Source organism: Trachypithecus francoisi, unplaced genomic scaffold, assembly GCF_009764315.1.
Source record: "Trachypithecus francoisi isolate TF-2019V2 unplaced genomic scaffold, Tfra_2.0 Lachesis_group3, whole genome shotgun sequence".
NCBI lineage: Eukaryota > Metazoa > Chordata > Mammalia > Primates > Cercopithecidae > Trachypithecus > Trachypithecus francoisi.
In genome coordinates, this window is record NW_022681468.1 from 30676232 (window position 1) to 30682154 (window position 5923).

A 5923-nucleotide genomic window follows, 5' to 3' on the forward strand; every position below is an offset into this window, starting at 1 on the left:
CACACGCAGCCAGTGATCAGGGCTAGGGGGCAGCTGGAGAATGGCAGAGAAATGCATCTAGGGAATAAATTCCCTATACTTTATTGCATGCTTATCATGGGCCTGGCACTATTTACCCATTGCCTCTTTAGTCCTCACTGCAACCCTATGGGACAGGGACTATTATTATCTTCATTTTTTAAATGCAGAAACTGCTGGTGGTTTAGTGACTTACCCAGTTAGTCGATTTGCACACTGACTCCAAAATCCATACCCTACTTTTGCTACTTAGAGTGTGGTTACATGGACATAGCATCAGACCTACTGAATCAGAATCTGCATTTTAACAAAATATCCAGGTGATTCTTGTGTACATGTATACATTCAAGTTTAAGATCTGTTCCCCATTCCCACTGCCCTGATGTCCCCATCTTTACAGGCCAGAAAAGTTCTTTTCTGAGGATGCATCAGAAGCTACAGTGGGCTCAGCTCAAGCATCTCCTCCTCCATGAAGTTAGGTCCCAAAGAGACTTGACCAGGCCTTTTCACCTGCGCCTATTTCCATCATGGCAAGTGTAAAGATATTACACTTATTTACCTACGTGCTTGCTTCATCTCTCCATGCTGAGCTCCTTGAACCCTGAGATGTGCCTTATTTTGTTCTGTCTCTGCAGTGCCATGACAGTGCCTGGCACCTAACCAAAAGGCTGGCAGTGAGCCTTTATGTTCCTGTATGTTAATGCTCCTAAAAGTACACACACACACACACACACACACACCCATGTACACTCACACTTTTTTTCTAATTATAAAAGTCATGCAGTAGGACTTCTGCTTCTGGGAGGATGGAATAGACATACATTTTTCATTACTGCCAGTAAATATAACTAGAAGGTCTGGAAAACAATCATAAGAAGAGGTGGAAAGAAGGCAGATGGGCTAGGGATGTCAGGTCCCAAGGAACAACATGGTGGTGAGTTTTCTGGGTTCTCATTTTGCCTCGTGTACCCTAAACCTGAAGCTTGAGAAGGCAGCAACCTAGAAATATTATTGAGTGAAGATTTTATAAACCCCAAACAAAAGCCTGCTGTGTCTAGCCAAAGGATTGGGAAAGGGTGAACCTAGCAAGACAGAAAACTTTTAGATTATAACTGCTCTACTCTAGCCAAATACCACATGAAAAAAAATCTGAGTTTATATCCCCATCACCACCATCAAAGGGCAAGTGGAGAGCCTAGACTTCCATCTTTGCTGGGTTATAAGGAGGCATCCTAACCCCACCACCAGGGTGGTATCCGAGAAGATCATGTAGAGTGCCAGGACTTTCATCCTCACCAGTTGGTAATGAGTTGGCAATGAGGCCCCTCACTCTATGGTGTCACTGGAGACCACATAGGGAGTAGTAAGGAGGCACTCCTACTCTTCCAGCCAGGGATAACTGATACTATCCAGAGAGGTATTGAGGAGGCCCAGTGGGAGCCAGAATTTGCACCCCCACTCAGAAGTAATGAGGAGTACTGTCTTGAACCCTCACCTGGCAGTAACAACAGAGTACTCCCTCTTCCCCTGCCAGAGGGGTGTCAGAAAAAAGTAGAAAAGATTTAAATGAGAGCCAAAGTCTCCTAATATGATGCCCACAATATCCAGATTTTAATAAAAAGTTATATCAAGATCCAAGAAGTTTTAAAACTGAATAGAAAAAGACAATCAATAGTTGCCAATACCAAGATGACAGATGTTAGGACTAGCTGACAAAGACTTTAAAGAAACCATCATAAAAATGCTTCAACAAGCAATAGACACACTTGAAACAAATAAAAAAATTAGGAAGCAACAGCTAAGACATAGAAAATATCAGTGAAGTAATAGAAGATATAAAGAAGAATAAAGTAAAATGTTAGAACTGAAAAGTACAATAACAACAATAACGACAACAACAAAACCCACAATGAATGGGCTCAATAGCAAAATACAGAGGCCAGAGGAAAGAATCAGTAAATTTGAAAATAGAGCAATAGAAATAACCCAATCATCACCCAATTTGAACAAGAGAGAATAAAAAAACTTCAGAAAGATAAAGAGTCTCAGGGACCTTGGGTCTATAACAAAAGAGCTAATATTTGTATCATGAGAATTCTAGAAGGAGAAAAGAATGACAGCAAGACTGAAAAAGTACTTGAAAAAATCATGGCTGGAAATTTCACAAATTTGGCAAAAGTCATAAACTTGCCAATTCAAAAAGTTGAGCAAACCTTAAACAGAATGAACCTAAAGAAATCTATATCAATATACAACATAGTCAAACTTCTGAAAACTAAAGCTAGATAAAAAATTCTGGACAACAACAAGAGATAAATGACACAATATCTATAGGAAAAAACAATTTGCATCACAGCAGATTTCTCATCAGAAACCAGTGGCACAACAGTTTTAAAGTGCTCAGAGAAAAGAACCATCAGTCAAGAATCCGATACCCCACAACAACAAGAACAACCAAAACCCTTTCAGGAATGAAGAGGGGGAAATGAAATCAAGACATTCTAAGATGGAAGGAAACTAAGATAATTTGTTGCCGTCAGACCTATCCTAAAAGAATGGCTAAAGGAAATTCTGTGAACAGAAAGAAGACAATAAAAGCAAGAACTCTTAAACATCAGGAAGAAAGAACACAGTAAGCAAAATTATGAGTAAATACAATAGACGTTCCTTCTCCTCTTGGATTTTTCTAAATTATGAAGCAAAAATTACAACCCTGTCTAAATGGAGGTCTAGATGTGTGCAGGAGAAATATTTAAGGCTTGTTGGGTGCAATGGCTCATGTTTGTAATCTCCTCACTTTGGGAGGCTGAGGCGGGAAGATCACTTGAGCCCAGAACTTCAAGACCAGCCTGGGCAGCACAGCGAGACCTTGTCTCTAACAATTAAAAAAGGAAATATTGAAGACTATTACATAATAAACAAAGGAGGGTAAAGGAACATAAAGGGAGGTAAGGTTTCTACTCTTCATTTGAACAGACAAAATCATGACAGCAGAAGACTGTGATAGGTTATGCGTATGTAATATAATGCCTACAGCAACCACTAAAAAAACTATACAAAGTAATACACCAAAACAAAGATAAATAAAAATTTCAAGCTAGGCGTGGTGGCTCATACCTATAATCCCCACAGTCTGGGAGGCTGAGGTGGGCGGATCACCTGAAGTCAGGACTTAGAGACCAGCCTGACCAACCTAGTGAAACCCTGTCTCTACTGAAAATACAAAATTAGCTGGGCTTGGTGGCGCATGCCTGTAATCCCAGCTACTCAGGAGGCTGAGGCGGCAGAATCACTTGAACCCCAGGTGGCAGAGGTCACAGTGAACTGAGATCGTGCCATTGCACTCCAGCCTGGGCAACAAGAGCAAAACTCCATCTCAAAAAAAAAAAAATTTCTAAAAAGTGTTCAAGCAACTCAGACAAAGCCAGGAGAGAGAAATCAGAGAAACAAAGCACAGAGAGAACAAACAGAAAACAAAAACTGAACCCCTCTCATATTAATAATTACATTAAATGTCAGTGGCCTACAGCACCACTTAAAAGGCAGAAATTAGATAAATGGATAAGAAAACATGACCCAACTATATGCTAGTTACAAGAAACTCACCTTAAATATAGTGATATAAATAGGTTGAAAGTAAAAGGATGAAAAAGATATGCCTTACAAATACTAATCTGAAGAAAGCAGAAGTGTATCGATATCAATATCAGATAAAGTAGATTTCAGAGCAAGGAAAATTACCAGAGACAGAGAGGTATATTACATAATGATTAAAGAGTCAATCCTCCAAGAAGGTACGGAAATTCTAAAAGTGTATGCATCAATAACAGAGTTGCAAACTATGTAAAGCAAAAGCTGATAAAACTGAAAAGAGAAATAGGGAAATTCATAATTATAGTTAAAAACTTCAATGAACATATGTCAAGATAGATCATATCCTGAGACACAAATTAAATCTCAACAAATTTAAAAGAGTTTCAGAGTATGTTATCTGACTAAAATGTAATCAAACCGGAAATCAATAATAGAAAGATAATGGGACAATCTCCAACTACTTGGTAACAAAGAAATATAATTCTAAATAATCCATGGATCAAAGAGGAAAGACTCCAGGCAAAAAATTGATCGGAATGAAAGTGAAATTACAGCATATTAAATTTTGTGGTATGTAGCTAAAGTCATGCTGAGAAGGAAACAGAACGTTAAATGCTTAGATTAGAAAAGAGGAAAAGTTTTCAATAATAATCTAAGTTCCCACCTCAAGATCCTAGAAAAATAAGATAAAAATAAACCCAAAGCAAGCAGAAAGAAGGAAATAATACAGATAAGAACAGAAATCAGTGAAATTAAAAACAGAAAAAAAAATTTAAATCAGTGAAAAAAGGAGCTGCTTCTTTGAAAATTATGAATAATATCAACAAACTGGGTGGGCATGGTGGCTCATGGCTGTAATCCCCCCAGCACTTTAGGAGGTAGAGGCAGGAGGATCCCTTGAGGCCTGGAGTTCGAGATCAACCTGGGCAGCGTAACGAGACCCTGTGTCTATTTAAAAAAAAAAAAAAAAAGCCTCTTTTGCCTCAAAAGAAGGAACAAGAAAACAAAAATAAGAAAGAAAAAAGAAAACAACTGACAATAAACAATTTTTATACCAAGACTGACAGAGAAAATAATCAGAAAAAAAAAAACAAACAACTTACCAATATCAGGAGTGAAACATGGTACAATACCATAACAAATGTTGCAGACCTCAAGAGAATGAGAATGTTATGTACAACTCTACATACATAAATTTGACACCTTAGATGAAATGAACCCATTCCTCAAAAAACACCAGCTATCAAAATTAACCCAATATAAAATAATATGAATAGCCCTATAACATTTGAGGAAATTGAATTTACAATGTAAAAACTCTTGAAATAGAAATCTCTTGCAACAAGGAAATAGAACCTTAATTTCCTCATCTGTAAAATAGGAATGATAGTTATAATATCATTTACCCTGCAGGGTTGCTCCTAAGATTAAATGAGCAAATGTCCGGGAGATCACAATGTGTACAGCACATAAAAATTACTCTCCTCCTCTCTGATCTTTCCCCATCCCCACTGGCAACATTTGATGCAATGTTCTGGAACTGGCACAGAGAATCCAGTGACGAAAAAGCCAGAGTGGTGTGGCCGTCATGGTCATCACCCAGCCAATGTCTTCCCAGCCCCAGGGAAAGGAATAAAGTCAAGCACAACACCTTGAAGAAGCAAACGTACCTTTACTGTGGGAGGAAGAAAAAATACAAGAAGAGGAAAAGAGAAATGGAAATCCCCATTATTCTTAATCATTACATGGAGCATTAGAATAATATGATGATTCAGTGGCATTCCAATTAGGCTTAATGAAGTGTAATGGGAGTGAGAAAAGACCTGGAACATATAGTTTTATGTGGTATGCATCCCCCAGCAGGCAGAGAAACACAAGGACCCCGGGGCTCAGAGACTGGAACAAGATGCACCCTTGGCTGGCTGGCATTCACCCGTAACTTCTGGCATCCACCTGTGACTCCTGGCGTGTGTTTGATGGGATTGGTTATCTAGGAAACCATGCAGACACCCCTTGGCAAGGTTATGGTGGGGATGAGCAGAGAGTACATTTTGTGAACTGTGAGTGGGATGGACCCTTGCTGTGGAAGGGAGGCTGGCAGGTGGCCCAGGTGTGGCATTGTGTGAGGTGTGACCCCCTCCCCACGTGGAGTAAATATACCTACCTACCTATATAAGGTATCTTCGAACACACAAATTAGGAATAGGGCAAGGGGTAAGAGGGGTCAGATTTAGTGGGTAAAGGCCTTGTAAGTTTTAGAAGTCCCAAATAACTGGTTCTGTAGAAGACAGAGGAAAAAGTACCTAGTCCC